Consider the following 18,934-nt stretch of genomic DNA (forward strand, 5'->3'; position numbering starts at 1 on the left):
GTACTTTTGTCTCAGTTTGGTCAATGAAACTCTCAAAAATCCATCAGATTTTCATTATTTTTATCATTAGCCTGTTTGTGTAAAATAAGTTACCATTTATGGAGCCAGTGTTCTCCTTTATTCCGGCATCCAATCATTGTAAATATTTCTCATGGACACATTCTTAGAAGGCCTATGAATAACCTGGCCTCTTACTGATTCTCCCTTTTGGAGTCTTACTAGCCAGACTTCCCCAATAACTTTCAGAGAGAGTTTTCCCCCTTTCCGGGTCTTCTTTTTGACTTCTATACGCCATAGAACTTTGAAAAGTCATCACACCAATACTAATATTACCACATACCCTCCAAAAAGCTCCAAGCTGTTTATGCCTATTCATTAAGTTAATACTTTATCAAAACTTGTCCAATTGAGTAGTTTTAGCACAGATATTTTACACATTTTAGCACAGACATGCTCTGTTTAAGGCTGACAGATCCATTAGGAATTAACTTTCTGGTACATTTTCCCTCTGACATTTTCCTCACAACTGCGTTTCCTCATAACTGAGCCATCAGTTATCTCTTGCCTATAGAAAGGCAGATAAGAGAAAAGAAAGCTAAGTGAGAAAAGATATGTAAATAGACTAGCACAATATTGGACATATAATAAGTATTCAATAAATGATAGCAAGTATTCTTACCCTTATCCTCACATTAGTTTATATGTATTAAAAACTGATTACTGGACTCAACTCTTACTTCCATTTCTCATTAGATCCTCACAGAAACCTTGGAGGAAGCGAGGTTTTATCCCCATTTTACAGGTTGGGAGACTGCAGCCTAGAGGGCTTAAGTACCTTAACTGAAGTCATATAGTCAAGAAATAAGCCTATATTGGTCACAATCACTTGCCCATGCTTTGACGTGACACCGCCACCCATCATTTACCCAGCTTCACTAAGGTACTACTAAATTTTTTACTCTTATTCTCCTCTCTTTGCTTCATACTACCATTGCCACCAACCCAGTCAAATTCACTTTTAATTTTCCAATGTTAGTGAAGGGAGTAGAAGGTGGAAATTGAGGTTAAAGGAGGAAACTTTAATGTTATTCAAGGATGACTTCATCTTAACTTCCAGCCTTCGTCTACCCATTCTCTGCTCCAGTCACACGCAGAGTATTTGCTATCTCTTCCGTAAGTCTTGACTTTTCTTGTCTTTATGCCACTTTTCTTTTCTCCATTTGCAATGAATCTCCCTTTCCCTTGGTTCTTCACCATTTCTTACTCCATACTCTCCATTAAAATTGAAATCTACCTTTAAAGCCCAACTCATATACCAGTTCTGTCCTGCAGTCTCCTGGATCTGCCAAGTCAGAACTAACCACTTGCTCCTCCGTGCTCCTGCAATGGCAATGATGTTAGAAGGGCGAGTGATTTTACAGCTCGCTCACCACCTGCGGGAAATACGTCCTATTTGCCCTTCCACATCCTTTCTCCACCCAACTCTATATGGATGGCTTGCACGGCCTGTCTTAGTAAGTGTCCTTGCTCTGGCTTCCGTTTGGCTCACCAATGAAGAGTACCAATAGAAGATTGTAGGGAACGAAGGAGGGGAGTGAAGTTAGGGTATTAATTCTTGCCAAATTGTTGGGAGTTGGCTGCATCCCCCAACTAACATACAGTGCTTCTCTGTGGGGCGTCACAGCATCTTTGGGGAGGACTCTCTCTCCAGCAAGCCTTCCTTTCTCTTTCATCTCCTATAAAGTAGCCACACTTTTACTGAACCCAGGGCACTACACTATCTCTTGATTCTCTACATTGGGCTCAATTTATCCTTATTGATGTACCCCTGATTTCCTGCTGAGACCCTGTCTGATGAACTTCATAATATGCTCTTCTAAGCTGTTAATTTTACAAACCACATTATTACACTTATTAGAAGAATGTCTTCAGGATGTGTCAGTAAGCTCTGATTGGTGATAATGGTAAACAGCTAGAATTTATGGAACATAAAGCATGCTTTGGTTACTCTCTTGAGTACACCGTGTGCATTATTCTAATTAATTTAAATCACTATTAGCTAAGCAAGGCACACAGATGCTAAGAGGTTCCCAGAAGTAACTTGCTCATGGTCACTCCAGTGTCTCAGTAGTGTTTAGGACTCAGATCTGTCCAAAGCCTAAACCTTAAGTTCTAGGTCTAAGCAGTGGGTCTCAAACTTGAGTATGCATCAGCGTCACCAAGAGAGCTTGCTGAAACAGGTAGTGGGCCCCACCCCCAGAGTGTCCGAGTCTGTAGGTCTGGAGCAGGGCCCAAGACTTTCACTTCTAAAAATTCCTACGTGCAGCTGATGTGCTGGTCTGGGTACCAGACTTTGAGAACCACTAGTCCAGGCATTTTAGGTCCAGAATTTCAGGTGTTAGAATAATTTTCTGGTGATAAATGTCGAAAAAAAAAGCACTGCATTTTCCTGTTTGTAAGGAGGTAATAAGTTCAATCTTAAAGAGTCAATAATGGGGCTAAGTGTTTAAGAAAGAAGAGTTATTCTCCAGGAAGATGGGAGGAGATGGACATTCTAAGGACAGGAATGCCCTTTCAGGAAACTTGCAAAGGGAACAGAAAAATAACATAGTAAGATTCTGCTATCCAGTGTTCACAGAACATGAGTGGGATACTCTTGACTGTAAAATGGGAAGCCAACTTTTGCTCACCATATACATACCTTATTCAGTACAAATGTTTATTAAGAATCTCCAAAAGCTAGACACTAGGCATCAGGGCTACACTGATAGAGCAGATAAAGTGCCTGGCCTCAGGGAGCTTGTGCTTCAGATGATGTACATCAGCTAGACAGACTGAATGATGGATACTATATTGGGTTCACACTTCGTCTCAAGAAAAAAATATATCCATAGACGTGATCCAGGAGTCAAATGGCAAAAGAGCTAGCCTCAAAGTGAGTGTTAATTTCATTAAATGGTAGGTAAAAATTATTTTATATGCCGAGATAGGCCCTGCTTAAAAGACACACTATTCCTCCAAACGTATTATACAAGCCAGCTTATGAACCTGTTGACTTTTTCTAGGAGAAATGTTGCCTTCTTTCCCAAGAAGGGAGCGGTAGGGGTTGGGGTGGAAATAGTTTCATCATCAGAGGCACAGTCTCACTGCTACTGCTCAGCTCCAATTCGCAACCTTCTGAATGGTTTCCAGACTAAGTCATTTAGCAAAGTGATGAAGAAAAAATGGCCCATTAATCTTATGATGCGTGTTATAACTTAACTCTGGGTTTAGCATAGGAAAAATATTATTTGCATTGATTAGAAATATGCTTTACCGCTGCATATGTTATTCACTCTGAACATTCTAAAATTATTAGCTGGGTTGACATGATGAGCTGCACAGGAGTACTTCTAGATGACATCTCAATGTCATCTGTTACTCACATCATATAGGTCTAGGAATCAATATGTATTTTACTCAATATGAGACCTTATTCCAAACACCAAAATATGCCTGTTTTTATTCGATGGTTATCATCATGAAACTACCAGCTAAACATCATTTAGAAAATTCAAAGCAAGTAAATTACTGTATTAACTCTCCAACTATGATTATGACTTTCCTCCACTTATAGCTGAACCTAATATAATGATCTGGTCAGTCTGACTAGGAGGATTTATTCATTAATTTACTCAAATGTTCTGAGGTATATTTTGAAGGACTTAAATTATGGTCTGCTTTGTAGGATCCAACAGTAAGGGTGCAGGTTTATCTCTTACAAGCTCTGTGACCTTGCCCAAGTGACTTAGCATCTCTGAGCCTCACTTTCCTAATCTGTAAAATGGAAACAATAATAGAACCCAAGTTGTAAAGCTGAAGGAAAAAAAAGTAATATGGTAATGTATTTTGGCACAAAAGAGCAGTTACGCTGATGGTCATTATTTGTGAATACTGTTGCTAAGATTATTGAAAACCTGTTGTGTGTTAGGTGCTGTTCAAGGACTAGAATTTTAAGACTGTTCTTCACCTTTATCCCAGTTTTACCTGCAAAGTTCTGCCATGCACTGGAAAAACATACTGGTATTTCTAGGGAAGGGGACCACTCAGGTGACATTTTTGTTTCACCAGGTATATAAAGTATACAAAGGTTATAGTGTATCTTTCAAGTCCTTTGGACGTCTAGTTACCTTTCACTAGAATGATTCTAGTAGATCCTGATAGATAACCTGAGACAAGGTCAGGTCAGTGATGTTGGTACCTTTTCTGGCTTAAGAGCATAGGGCAGAAACACAAGAAGAGAGGTCTTCCTTTTCCACTCCTGTTACTAAGAACCCTCTCGAATAATGACAATCTGAAACAGATCACTACATTGTTGCATGTTGTAGAATCAAAGCAGTGTACAAAGCAAAGAGCACTGGCCTCCATTATACTTGCATTTCACTCGAGATTCACTTTTCTAGACCGTGGAGAAAGCAGATGTTCCAACACTTTCCAGGTACTGGAATATTACAATCTGGCAATCTCCACCACTGCATGTTTGATCACACTATTCCCTGCAAATGGAATGCTGTTCCATCAAGGTCAGATTGACCAGTGCAAATACGCGATTTTATCGTACGGTCAGAACCAAATTAACTTACTGAAATTCTGCCCAGCTCAGGGTCTACCTTCTCTGTGAAACCTCCTGTGAGATCCCAAGTTACAAACAACTCTATCTTCTTCAGAAGACATTGTATACTACATAAATAGTAATTTACATATATATATATGTATATGTGTGTGTATTTCTTTGTTACATTAAGTTATAACTGCTGTGGTTTCTCTTCTTAACTAAACTGGACCCCCTTATCATCACAGTGGCCATGTACATCATCGTATCCTCCAAAAAATCCAGATAATAATATCATGGATTCAGTATATAGTTGTTTAATAGAAAACAATTAACTAACCACTGCAGAATACTAGTGTCTCTCAAGGTGTGTTCAGTGGATCATAAATCCTATGAGACAGTCCATGAAGGAAAAGATTTCAAATAAATTTGGGATCTGTTGTCCACTACATCTCCTTATCAGAGACTCATAATTCACAAGACTCGTAAAAAGCTCTGTAGCAAAGAAACTGTTGACTTAGTTTGACCCAGTATTTCTCTTACAAGAGTATCAGTTCTGGAGGTCAAGGACATTTTCCACCTCTAATACAACATCTCTACTGCCTAGTAGAGTGCCTGGCACTTAGTAGACACCTAATAAATATTTGAATAAGTTTCCACATACATTCCCCCTTTTAAGCTATAGAAGAAAAACACAGTATATAGTAGATTTTGATTTACTTGGGGAGAATAATAATATGAATAGATAAATTTACACAAATCATTTTAAAGTATATCTATTTGATAATACTTTTTTCCACAAATCTACACAATTGCACATTTAGTGGTGATAGTAAACGAACTACATTTGCTTCTGAAAACTTGCTAAGAAGGATGGCTACTAAAAACTACCACTTGAACCCAGAACAATTGATTTAGTTCATTGGTCCCCACTCCTTAGCACTTTTAATATAGAAGAAAATAGACGCATATATTTCTTTTCTGCCATAATATGACATCATATAAGGAATGTGATTTTATTAGCTAGAAATAAGATTTGCTTTTGTTATTTTAGTACATTTGATCACATAAGAATAATTCTAGATTTTTTCCCCTCCTGTGACTCTCATAGCATCCCCATCTAAAATAGACTTTGGAGATTTAGATCAAATGTCATATCAATTGTCCTAGACTGCTTACTATGTGCTTTCACTATAGATTTTAATGTCAATAGAGAAAGGAGAAGGAAAAGTCAGAGGGAAATGAAACAGGTGTATGCAACACCCCTCTCTACTACCGACATTTCTCAGAATTCTGGGGGAAGTTGCGTCTATAAGTGGAAAGTTTTTCACCATGGAACTCACGGTGGTTGAACTTCTCATGAAGAATTTTTTTTTCACTACTGAAGAAAAGTATGTTTGATTTTACCATAACTGAAAAGTTCTCCTGTTTCTACTTCTGAGGTTTGCCCTCAAGACTACTGTTTACCTAATGGAAGGGACTCCTATGCATGGAGGAAAAAGTGCACCATTTGAAGGAAAAGCTAAAGGAGTGGTATTCAGGTAGCTCCTCATTCCACCAATGAAAACATACACATAGATTTTCCACTTTACACCTCATTTTCCACCTTATTTTCATGATTTTGAAATGAATATGTAGGGTCTGATGAGTTTGCCAATAGTCTATAATTATTAGTGTTATTAAAATAGAATACAAATGATAAGCCATATGTAAAAATGCTGTGAATAAACTGCTATACCCCAAATAATACAAATGAGTGGATGGCAGTAAATGCTAAGAGGGATTAACAACATAAAGGATATTAAAAAAATGATGACCATATTTCATATTTATGTGTCTTTTTCTCTCTCACTCTTTTTTTTTTTTTTTTTTGCGGTCCGCGGGCCTCTCACTGTTGTGGCCTCTCCCATTGCGGAGCACAGGATCCGGACGCGCAAGCTCAGTGGCCATGGCTCACAGGCCCAGCCGTTCCGCGGCATGTGGGATCTTCCCGGACCGGGGCACGAACCCGCGTCCCCTGCATCGGCAGGCAGAACACTCAACCACTGCGCCACCAGGGAAGCCCTTCTCTCTCAACTCTTACTCAACTCCTAAATAACTAAGAGAATATGCTCACAAACGGTAAGCATGTTTTGGATGTTCGATGTGTGTTTGTGGGAAAGAACAAAAAAAACTGCCTCAATTAGGTCAAATATCATACAAGAGATGAATGAGATTAGAGATGGGATTGGGATTTGTGTTAGTTACTCAATAGCTAACCAATCACAGATATGACAGTGTAGTGCAATATGCAAATATACTTTTAAACAACTTCTCTTAAGTTATCTACTGTCTGTAAAGACAATCACACTCAACTACTCTGCACTTAACCCCAGAGCTTCTGAGTTAGAATCTGTTAGAAATAGGTACACGTTTCATTGCTTTGGCAACATTTACATGGCTCTGCATCAGGCAATACAACTGCTAAGATCACACTCTGGGAATTCAGGAACGGCTAGTGTCCAGTTCTGGTCGTTCTACCACCCAACTGTGATCTAGGGTAAATTCCTGATGAAAAAAAAAAGAAAAAGAAAAACCCTGAAGATGCTGAAACAGTATTTCCTACTTCACAGGGTCGTCATGGGGATAAAAGGTCATTAGGATAAAGTGCCTCTCACCCAGGAAACACTGATAAATGCTACTGATGCTACCATCATCATCATCATGACTGATCAAGAACATATTGCCACATGGAAATTCAACATTCCCTGGGCCATTCACAACTCTCCTTTAAAGGACTCATATTCTATGTGGGGTCTTAACACCTTCAAATAACAGAAAATACAAGTCGTTACGCCTTTTTTTCTGTAGCTAATTTTGGCATCTTTCACCTCTGTCCACTTAAGTGTTGGTTTAGCATATTCTTGTCACACAAAGAAGCTACTTCCCAAAGAGAGGAACAATGTGTCAAGTGACAAAGACATTGAGTGAAGTCTTTCACATCCTAGATTGTCCACGGTACAGCTCAGCTGGTCTCTGGGTTGGAAGGCCTGGGTCTACTTTGCTCGTCTGTTACAGGGGAAGGGACATGGTCCTTAGCATGTGGTCTGTGAAACAGAGGCAGCTGCGGGTAGAATTATAACACAAGCAGAACTGGCTTCAATTCTTCCTTCTTAGGTCTTTTTCTTCTTGTTCAGCTGTTCAAGGAACTTGCCTGCCCTCTGTCCCTGCCAGGACGATGTTACATCTGCCTGGATAAGTAGGTCACCATTGTATATCAGGAAAGGTCTTATTTGTAATCATCAGGAACCAGATACGGCTAATTTGAGCAGAAAAGGAAACTTTTGGAAGTTTATGGTTAGGTCTCAGTAACTAGAAGCAGACTAAACAACCGAAAGCCAAGGCTATGCTATTGCAATTATAGGATCAGGCCAAAGTGATGTTATAAGTCCTAGCTGGCCTTGCTACCAAGCAGGAACAGGAAACAGGAGGTTGACCCAGCACTGCTGGCCTTGCTTCTTTACATCATTTATTTGTAATTCAAAATCCAAGAGAGGGGTGCAGTTGGCCAACCTGAGGTCGCCCGACTGTTTTCCATCTGTAAGGGAGACTGAGCATGTGAGTAAACAGTGTATCTGACATGTTCAGCTTGTATAACGAGAGGAAGGCTCTGTTTCTCACCAAGACCCACAAAGTGGAAAATTCCCCCAAGAGAAAGGAATTTCAGATCAGATGCTTGGAAAGTTAAAAACAACAACAACAAACAAATGCAGATGTGGAATTAAAGACATGGAGTCATTAAGAACCTATATGTGGAGTGATTCAGACCTGAGTTCACATCTGGAGCAAGCTACTCAATCTTGCTGAGCTTCAATTTTCTTTAAAGGAAACAACGTGGAAGATGATATCCACATGTAACCTGTGGTACACATGAAGGAGGGTAGTACAGTATATGATGCCTGGCACATCCTATGCATTTTCTAAAACTACTAGTAGTACTATTATTATTGTTACTTATTATACAATTTATTGTAGAAATTAACAGGGAGAGTATTAATAAATGTTAATACAGTGCTAAGTGTCACATTATTTGTTGATTCAACAAACATTCCACATATCAGAAAATAACCTGTTAGTATATATACATATATATATATATATATTTTTTTTTTTACAGAAGAAAAGAAACCCTGAGGCTTAGAAAGTGTAAACAATGTACCAAAAGTCATTCATTTAAGAGGTAATGGAATATTATTCAGCCTTAAAAAAAATGAAGGAGATCCTTTCATTTGTGACAATATAGAGGAAACAGGAGTGCATTATGCTGATGAAATAAGCCAGACAGGATAAATACGAATGATATCATTTATATATGGAATCTAAAAAGAAAAAAAGCCACACTCATAGAAACAGAGTAGAAAACTGGTTGCCAGGGGCTGGGGTGTGGGTGGGGAAAAGGGGGGAAGACTGGTAAAAGGGTACAAACTTTCAGCTGCAGGATGAATAAGGTCTGAGGATCTACTGTATAACATAGTTACTACAGTCAATAATACTGTATTGTATAACTAACATTTTCTGAGAGAATAGAACTTAAGTGTTCTCACCAAAAAAAGAAAAAAAGGAAAAAGGTGTCATGAGCTGTTAGATGTATTAATTAACGTGATGGGAAGGATCCTTTTACAACAGATATGTATATCAAATCATCATGATATACTCTTTGACTATCTTACAATTTTGTCAATTATACCTCAATAAAACAGAAAAAAAAAGAGGTAATAAAGATGAGACTCCAATCCAGGATTATCCAGCTCAAAAAACTACACTCCTAACCATTACAATATAGTATCCATCCATATGTTGTAACTGTAAAATGCTTAACACAAAGGAAACGTTAAATAAATGGTATTTATTCTAACTCTAATGCTTACTAGATATTAGTTATGTGGTATGCTTTACATCTAACTACAAGGGTATAAGGTGCAAATTCTTGCTACAGAACATAAAAGCCCCTGTGGTACCCTGCAGGATAAACACAGTACCTGTAAATCTCTCATCTCTCAACCCAGAGTCTCCTCAAGTTGGAGGTCTTTACCCCCTTTATAATGTGGGAATAATGCCTTTCCCACATTTGCACTGGGCATGAAAATCCATACTTCCAGGTGTATACTGAACCTCCACTTAGCTCCTCGTCACCTTGGAATCACCAGACCAAAGATCATTTATTCCATTAATATAAATGATGTAGGGATAGAAGTACAGAATATACAGAGAGTGTTGGAGGAATCCAAACAACAAGTCCTCCACTCTCAAAACAAATTTTAGAGTTCCAAAAGTGAAGAGCAATGTTTGGAAATAAAACTAAAAATGAAACTAACATCTACAATTAGCCAAGTATTTATTATGGGCCGGGCTACTTACTAGGCACTTGATAAACATTACAGCTCATCTTCCTGCAGTCCTTCAAAGCTTATAATATTGTTTCTATTTCATAGAGAAGAAAATTGTATCTAAGCAGGTTAGTGATTAGCCCAAGACCACAGGGCTAGGCTGTAAGAAAAGAAGGCCAAGTTTCAGTGGTCAAAATGGTGATGGATGTTATAACTAGAAGATTACGGCTAATCAAATAAAAATATTCAGAACGGTCCTAATGTATTATTAGGATTTCTTTAGAATAACTTGGGTGCCTTAGTGAATACAGTAGTGGTAGGCACTACAGTCTCTTTAATTTGCTAATCATACAAATCTACTTTAACATTCTTGGTGACAAGGAGCTAACTACTGATAAGACAGCTTCTTCAGTTTTGGGGCTACTCCAGGGTGAAATGCCGGAACGTCTTACTGCCTGCAATGTTACCTAGTTCTACCAGGGGGAATAAAGCAGAACAAGTAGCCACTGTTCTTGACAAATGGATACAGTTTCAGTTTTTCAAAATATGCGTGTCAGATTCATTCACTGTATCAGATAGATCTGTCAAATGGCTTTGCCCCTTTACTAATGGATGGCACACTGCAGACACACGTTGGGTCAAAGGACTCAATGTCACCTCATTGATACTGTCATCAATATAATTTGTATTGGCATTTTGTCTCACCCTGACTTTAAGGACTATGTGAGGAGATCCAAGTCTCCAGACCATGGACTGATCACCTCTGCTTGACACAGTATTCTCTGCTCATTTCCAGAGGGGACCAAGGATGAGCTCTTGTACTTCTGAGTCTATTCACCCTACCTGGCAACACATACTACCTGGGCTGATTGGATCAAGCAGGAGCCCCAGAGTTTAAATTTCCAGCTGCATTGGAGGAAACAGAGGCTATGCCCCAATCCCATAACCCCTCACTTCTTACTGCTAGCCTATCCTAGGCTGTTCTTGCTGATAGGAGTACTTCATGCTAAAAATTAATTTTGCTTACCTGATGGCAGTCACACAACCTCAAATGCCATTTTTATAAATAAGGCAACCACCAATGGAGTGTGATTTAGGGTTTTTTCTTCTGTAGACCCTGCCCACCCTATAAAATCTCCCATTACTGCATCATGGAGACTATAATCCCTTTCCGAGGGAAGAGATTCTTTCCAACCATAAGATGAAATAAGAACTTACATTTCTGTACTGCCCAAAAGGAAATAAATTGATTACAAAATGCAGGAGAATGACTGATCTTCCACATTTGTTGTGTTCATTAAAGGGTTTTTGAATAGACTTGACAGTATTAAAGAAGTTCAACACACACAAAATAAAAATTAATAAATGAAGAGAAAAAAATTGCATTTACAACAAACAAAATAAACACATTGATATATAAAAGGCTGTTATACATCGATGAAAAATGGATGTCATAAAGTCACAAACTAAAAAGTATTAACAGCCAATAAAGATATGAAAATATGTTCAACCTTGCTATTATTAATCAAAGAAATACAAATAAAATAATTCAGGTGCCATATTTTACTGACTAGAATGACAAAGTTTTAAAAAACTTGATAATACTGGTATTGATATTGATAATACTGGTACTGATGAGTGTGTGTAAGAAACCACACTGGATGTTAAATTCTTGGTAGAAATAAAAAGCACGGTAACCTTTCTGGAAGACAATATGTCAGTATGTACCAGAACTGACAACCAGCCATTCAAGTTCTAGAAGTCCATTCTAAGGAAATAAACAAATGCTCAAAGACATATGAACAAGGATGCTTGTCTCATTGTTTAGCAAAGCAAAACAGGAATAATCTAAATGTTGAACAGTAGGGACTGGTTAAATAAATAACAGAATGCTGTTCAACCATTAAAAATGATGCTGCAGATATTTATTAGGTGATGAGTAATCATACTTATATTACTAAATAAAAATGTTATAGAACTGTTTTGTAGTTTGATATAATAATTAAAAGTATTTTATACTTGCATTGTATTTATATGCACCCCATCACAAAAAAGTTTCAAAAGATACCCTCAAAAATGTTACAGAGATGATTTATCAGAAATGGGATTTTGAGTTATTTTTCCTTTTTTCTTTAAATCCTTTCAATTTTGGAGTTTCTGCAATGAGCCTGTATTATTTTTACAATTAAAAATATTTAAATTTACAACAGAAGGATCTAAATTCCTCCAGTTTTCCATTTATTTTCCACCCTGGCTCAGGGTATTTGTGTAAAAAAAAAAAAAAAAAAATCAGCTTATTTTCTCTTTTGTATCAATCTAAATTTACTTTTCATAAGTTAACTATTTTCGTCTGGCAAAAGTTTCACACAGGAAAATTGTTAAGGTCTGAGTATTCTATTACCTTTAAAAGCACTGGAAACTTTGAAATTATTTCTTTCAGAATTTTCATATAATACTGAAAGGCGGGGGGGAGGTAGCAAAATGAAGGGAAATAGATAGTAGCAGTCAACTTCAATTAAGAAAAAGCAACAAGAGGCAGTTTGTACTCTTTTGGTACGGCAGAAGCCCCATGTGTCAACTCATGCTAAAAAATGGATATATACACACACATATATATGTTTGTGTGTATTATATGTATATGTGACACACACACATAATTAATCCACAGTCTTAGGCTAATCACTCATTGTGGCAGAAACAACGAGCTGTTGACTACACTTTAATTAGCTCCTCCAGCCTGTAGAGGCATCACTAGGACCAAGATAGGAACAACATTCTCCATCTCCGCTTGCATCTGGGTATGGTTCTATCCCAAAGAATGTGACCAGAGGTGATCTGAAGAGTTTATGTCTGAAGGATAACGAGTTGATAATTGTAGCTTGCAGCTTCCTCTCTCCTTTCCTTTTTAGGACAAACGTAGAGCCACTTGATGAAGGTGGTGGGTCCCTGAATAACTGAGCAGAAAACTGACCCTCAGACCACCAAAGTCCATACTACACTCCTGAGTGAGTGAGAAATGAACTGTCCATGTGTTGCTCCACTGCGGTTTAAGGTTTATTATTTAGTGTTTAACTAACGCAGTTTTTCTTTAAACCTCAGTTGCCTTCTCTGTAAAATAAAGTCTTTGAAAAGGATCCACTGTAAGTTTTTTCCATTGCTTATGTTTTTATCTTAGTTTTTAATTCTCAGAAACATTGCGCGCATTTTACCTTCTAAGTTAGTAAGTCTACTTTTTTTCCCACAAAGACGGGTTCTTCAAATTATGGAGAAGTCATAGCATACTGTTGCCTCAGTTTAAGATACGCATTCACATATGAGATGAGAAGGGTGAGGACCCAGAGAAACGCCTTTCACCGAGGGGAGTGAGAGCATACTGAAGAATGTTTAGTAATAAAGAATTCAGATGGGAGAAACGGATGGGTTACATCTGACAGATTTGCTCAAAGGAATTCTGGAAAGGCAAATATGTGAAAATGTATAGCAAAGACATGAAATGCCTTTTGGTCCCTAAATGGATTTCATTTCAAAGACGTGCATATTGCAAATACATGTACCATAACACTTCTCTGTCCACTTCTAGAATTTTCTAAAGCCTGATAGAACATCTGCAGAGAGAGGATGTCATTCCAAGATAATCGACTGCAAGTGACTAAATTAAGATAAAAATGTCCTTAACCTTGAACAGTTTTTAAAGAGATTTTAGAAGAAAGGAGCCCTCCAGAGGGTTGTATAACTATATAATTGTACCCTTTCTAAAAGGCTATTTACAGATACATAATGTTTCCCCTCCATTCTTTAAAGTAAAATATAGGATAAAAAAAATAGTTTGAAAAAAAAAAATAGTTTGGGGATATTTGTTTGGGACAGCAGGCACTGCTAATCAGTACCACTCTCTCCTTATTCCTTACTATCAGAGCCCTGGTTTAGGAGACCCCATTATCCTTAAGGCTAAGGTGGCCAGTTTAAAATCTGAGCTGATGAGATCTAAGTGCAAGTCTGCTGACCATCTGTGGTAAAAAATTTGCTCTCTGAGTTAGACACTGCCTTTTTTTTCTTACTTAATTTCTTTTTTTTTTCCTTTTCTTTCTTCCTGCCCAAATTGTTGGAACACTATTGGAGATTCTGGGGTCACTTTGAAGCTATGTGGACATGCTAGAGATGTGGAAGCTGGAAGAGCGAAGCAACCCAGTCCCCTGGTGATGCCCTTCAGCAGCTGGACTAACGCTAGAGGGACTATCTCCAAACTTCCTGCTACCCGTGGAAAGTAAGGTAAATCACTCATTCACTTTCTGTTACCTACTAACTGATCCAGAACTCTAACCTCAGGGTTCTAGAACCCTTCTCAGTATCCCATAGTCATACTCATGTTCCGGACTCCTGATCATCAGACTTGCTTATAGCAGATGTACGGGGAGGGCGGGCTCTTCTGGAAGCCCTCATACTTCCTCCCCTACCCCCACCACACACAAATAATGATCTTTATGTCCACTCATCCTTCTATCTACACTCAGAGGCCAGGGCCCCCAGGAAGGCTTCACTGACAACCGTTTACTCCTCTCTACATGCAGGAAGGGTAGAGGTGTGGGCTCTGGAATCAGACTTCCTAGACTTGAATTCTTAATCTGTTACTTACCAGTTTAGGACGTGGGCAAAGTAGTTACCTTCTCTGGACACCCCTGTAAAAGAGGAACACTAAGTAGCACCTATGCACCTCACTGAAAGGATTAAATGAGCAAATGCAGGTAAAGTTCTTATAATTTTTTCTTGGGTCAATCAATTCTAGCTGCTATTGTTACCTTTGACTAATTTAGGGCAGAGTCCCTTTGCCCTCCTTTGGTTCTCTGGGCCCGTCTCATTCACAACACACACAACCGCATACTGCAGAGTTTTGAAAGGTGGTTCTCAAAATGTGGTCCCTGGGCCAGCAATATCAGCCACACCTGGGAACTGGTTAGAACTCTGGCACTGGAGCCCAGCAATCTGTGTTTTAACAATATTCTCAGGCAAATCTGATGCACACTAAAGGTTGACGACAACTGAGAACATCTGTCTCAGACTCTCCTGGAGGCATTCACCAAAAATAGAGTTACAGGACCTTACACCTGACCAGCTGGAGAAGGGGTCTAGTAATTGCCCTGGTTATCATGCTTGTCATGATTTTTCAGCACATAAATGTTTGAGAATCACTGCCATTTTGAATGTGTGTTTCACTTGTCTGTTTTTCCAGTGGACTTTACTTCCTTGCAAGGAAGGTTTGTGAAGATTTGTTGCTGTTGTTTGCATTATTAGTTTTATTATGCTAATTCTAGAATCTCTGGTGCATAGTGCAATCTCAGGCAGGAAGTGGTGGCTCATTAAAACAGGTATCCCAAAAGTCTTAGTAGAACTTCAAGATTAATTCCTTCAGGAAGAGGTAAGATTGTCATTAGATGCAGATGATACGATACTATATATAGAAAACCCTAAAGACTCTACATGAAAACTACTACAACTGATAAACGAATTCAGCAAGGTAGCAGAATACAAGATTAACATACAGAAATTGGTTGCATTTCTTTATACCAACAATGAAATATCGGAAAGGGAATGTAAAAACACAATGCCTTTTAAAATCACAACCCCAAAAATAAAATACTTAGGAATAAACCTCACCAAGAAGGCAAAAGACTTATACGCTGAGAACTGTAAGACATTAATAAAGGAAAGTGAAGATGATTCAAAGAAATGGAAAGACATCTCATGTTCTTGGGTTGGAGGAATTAATATTGTTAAAATGCTCATACTACCCAAAGCAATCTACAGATTTAATGCGATCCCTATCAAATTATCCATGACATTTTTCACGCAATTAGAACAAATAATCCTAAAATTCATACAGAACCATAAAAGACCCAGAATTGCCAAAGCAATCCTGAAGAAAAAGAACAACGTTGGAGGCATAGCCACCCCAGACTCAGACAGTACTCCGAAGTCACAGTAATCAAAACAGCATGGTATTGGCACAAAAACAGACATATGGATCAATGGAACAGAATACAGAGCCCAGAAATAAACCCACACACCTCAGTTAATCTTTAACAATTAATCTTTGACAAAGGAGGCAAGAATATATAATGGGAAAGAGACAGGCTCTGCCGCAAGTGGTGTTGGTAAAGTTGGACAGCCTTATATAAACCAGTGAAGTTAGAACACATCCTTTCACCATACACGAAAATAAACTCAAAATGTCTTAAAGACTTAAACATAAGACATGACACCATAAAACTTCTAGAAGAGAACACAGGCAAAATATTCTCTGACATAAATCATACCAATGTTTTCTTAGGTCAGTCTCCCAAAACAATAGAAATAAAAATGAAAATAAACAAAGGGGACCGAATCAAACTTACAAGCTTTTGCACAGCAAAGGAAACCATAAACAAAATGAAAAGACAACCTACAGAATGGGAGAAAATATTTGCAAATGATGCGACCAGCAAGGGCTTCATTTCCAAAATATACAAACAGCTCATACAACTTGATGACAATAAAAGCAAACAACCCAATGAAAAAAATAGGCAGAAGACTTAAAGAGACATTTCTCCAAAGAAGAAATACAGATGGCCAATAGGCACATGAAAAGATGCTCAACACTGCCAATTATTAAAGAAATGCAAATCAAAACTACCATGAGGTACCACCTCACACCAGTCAGAATGGCCATCATTAAAAAGTCTACAAATAACATATGCTGGAGAGGGTGTGGAGAAAAGGGAACCCTCCTACAACACTGTTGGTGGGAATGTAAGTTGGTGCAGCCACTGTGGAAAACAGTATGGAGGTTCCTCAGAAAACTAAAAATAGACCTACCATATGATCCAGCAATCCCACTCCTGGGCGTATATCCAGACCAAACTATAATTCAAAAAGACACATTCACCCTGATCTTCACAGCAGCAATATTCACAATAGCCAAGACATGGAAACAACCTAAATGTCCATCAACAGATGAATGGATAAAGACGATGTGGTACATATATACAATGAAATACTACTCAGCCATAAAAAAAGAATGAAATAATGCCATTTGCAGCAGCAACATGGATGCAACTAGAGATTATCATACTAAGCAAAGTAAGTCAGAAAGAGAAAGACAAATACCATGATACCACTTATATGTGGAATCTAAAATATGACACAAATGAACCTATCTATGAAACAGAAACAGAATCAGAGACATAGAGAATAGACTGGTGGCTGCCAAGGGGGAAGCAGGTGGGAGAGGGACGAACTGGGAGTTTGGGATTAGCAGATGCAAACTGGTGTATATAGACTGGCTAAACAACAAGGTCCTACTATATAGCACAGGGAACTATATTCAATATCCTGTGATAAACCATAATGGAAAAGAATATGAAAAAGAATGTATATACATATGTATAACAGAGTCACTTTGCTGTACAGCAGTAATTAACACAACGCTGTAAACCAAGTATACTTCAATAAAAAATAAGTTAATTAAATTTTTAAAAAGATTAATTCCTTCAGAAGAACAAGTACTACACATTCACAAAAAAAGCACCCTTTTAAAGTTTAAATTTTTGAATTTCTTTGCCACTTCCTTAGTTTTGATCATCTTGGACAATATATTTTTAATATTGACTTTTAAAAAGAATTGTGTTTCAGTGTTTGCTATCCTTAGAGAGACAGAAACAGATAAGTACAACTAAATACTTATTTTTCAAAAGTCTCAAAAGGATAAGGGAAATGAAAGTAATTATATCTTCAAATGATTTTGGGGTATGTTTCTAATTCCATACTTCTGATGCGATTAAAGATTAAAACTGTACTAAGACATTTGAGACATGCCGCATTGGCATTAAATGAATTTAATTTTGTGTAAAGTGGTAGAAATATTTTCTTCAGCAAACATACCTGCAGATATAAAATCACAACCATAAATCTACAGAAAAGCAAGCTATTGAATGAAATCTGATTGGTTATTTCCCTGCAGTATGGATCTGCTAATAATTTAATTTGCTAACAGAAGCCAAAATTTAAATATACATATATATATGTGTGTGTGTATATATATATAATCTCTTCAATTTTAAATCATTCATACATATGAACAAGTATACATACACATATATAACAATTGTTCATATATATATATATACACATATATATATACACACATATATATATATATATATATATATATATATAAACAATTTAAATTAAAGACAGTACATCTGGTGGCCTATTTCCCCCCCCCCCCCCGATTTCTAAAGAACACCATATTCTATTCTAGGCAGTGGAATGTCAATCCACCTTAAGGGCTGTTCAATGAGCATATCTGAGAAACCACTGGTTTAGCCAATGATGTACTTATTGAGGGAGGCCCTAGTGCCACTGTCAAGAGCTTATCCACAGGAGAGATAAGAAGGTACTTGTTTGGTTTGTGAAAAGAAGGAGTAGTGAGGAATGGCAGGTAGCTGCAGGCTGATGACACGTGATGTCCATGTATATGTAGAACCAACACACCCATAATTGCACCCATTTTCCATACCCAAATCCAAAGCCTTTATATCATTAATCCCAGGCAAAAATGGTAAGATTCATGTGTGTTACTATCCCACGGCTTCAAGATGCCTATAAACTCATATGAGTATGTCTTAGTTTTATCAGTGGAGGACAAACCAGGCTTCTATCACCAAGCCCCATTCCATAACAGGCAAACCAGTCCAAGACTTCTCTGAGTGCTGCAGGAGAGTCTATGGAAGGGGCGCTCACTCCACTGTGATGCCTAAAATGCCTTTGCACAGAGCAAAATTCAATACATGCTGAGTGAATGAATGAGTGAACTGGTGTCATAAAACAGGCTTATTTCAGGGAAATTCCATTCAACAGGCTGGCATTCCTTCCTACCCATCGTAACTGTTAAGCTTGCCATCAGACAAAAATTTAATTATAAAATGTTAGAGCTGAGGAAATT

General features: G+C 37.8%; 1 protein-coding gene across 5 annotated transcripts in view; it reads right to left on the reverse strand.

The window, feature by feature from the left end:
• Nucleotides 1–18,934, reverse strand: part of LOC307188490 (uncharacterized protein) — a 115,223-nt gene that overhangs the window by 86,240 nt on the left and 10,049 nt on the right. Inside the window, exons 3-4 of one of the 5 annotated variants that reach the window (XM_079925661.1) lie at nt 14,591–14,633; nt 3,107–8,489 (exon numbers count right to left, since the gene is read on the reverse strand). The exons of 3 other annotated variants lie outside the window; for them this stretch is intronic. The gene's annotated coding sequence lies outside the window, so the exon portion shown is untranslated. Of the gene's footprint in view, nt 1–3,106; nt 8,490–8,856; nt 14,634–18,934 lie in introns of those variants that run through there. One more of the 5 variants, XM_079925660.1, reaches the window with a different exon arrangement.

This window comes from Stenella coeruleoalba (genome assembly GCF_951394435.1).
Source record: "Stenella coeruleoalba genome assembly, chromosome: 7".
Classification (NCBI taxonomy): domain Eukaryota; kingdom Metazoa; phylum Chordata; class Mammalia; order Artiodactyla; family Delphinidae; genus Stenella; species Stenella coeruleoalba.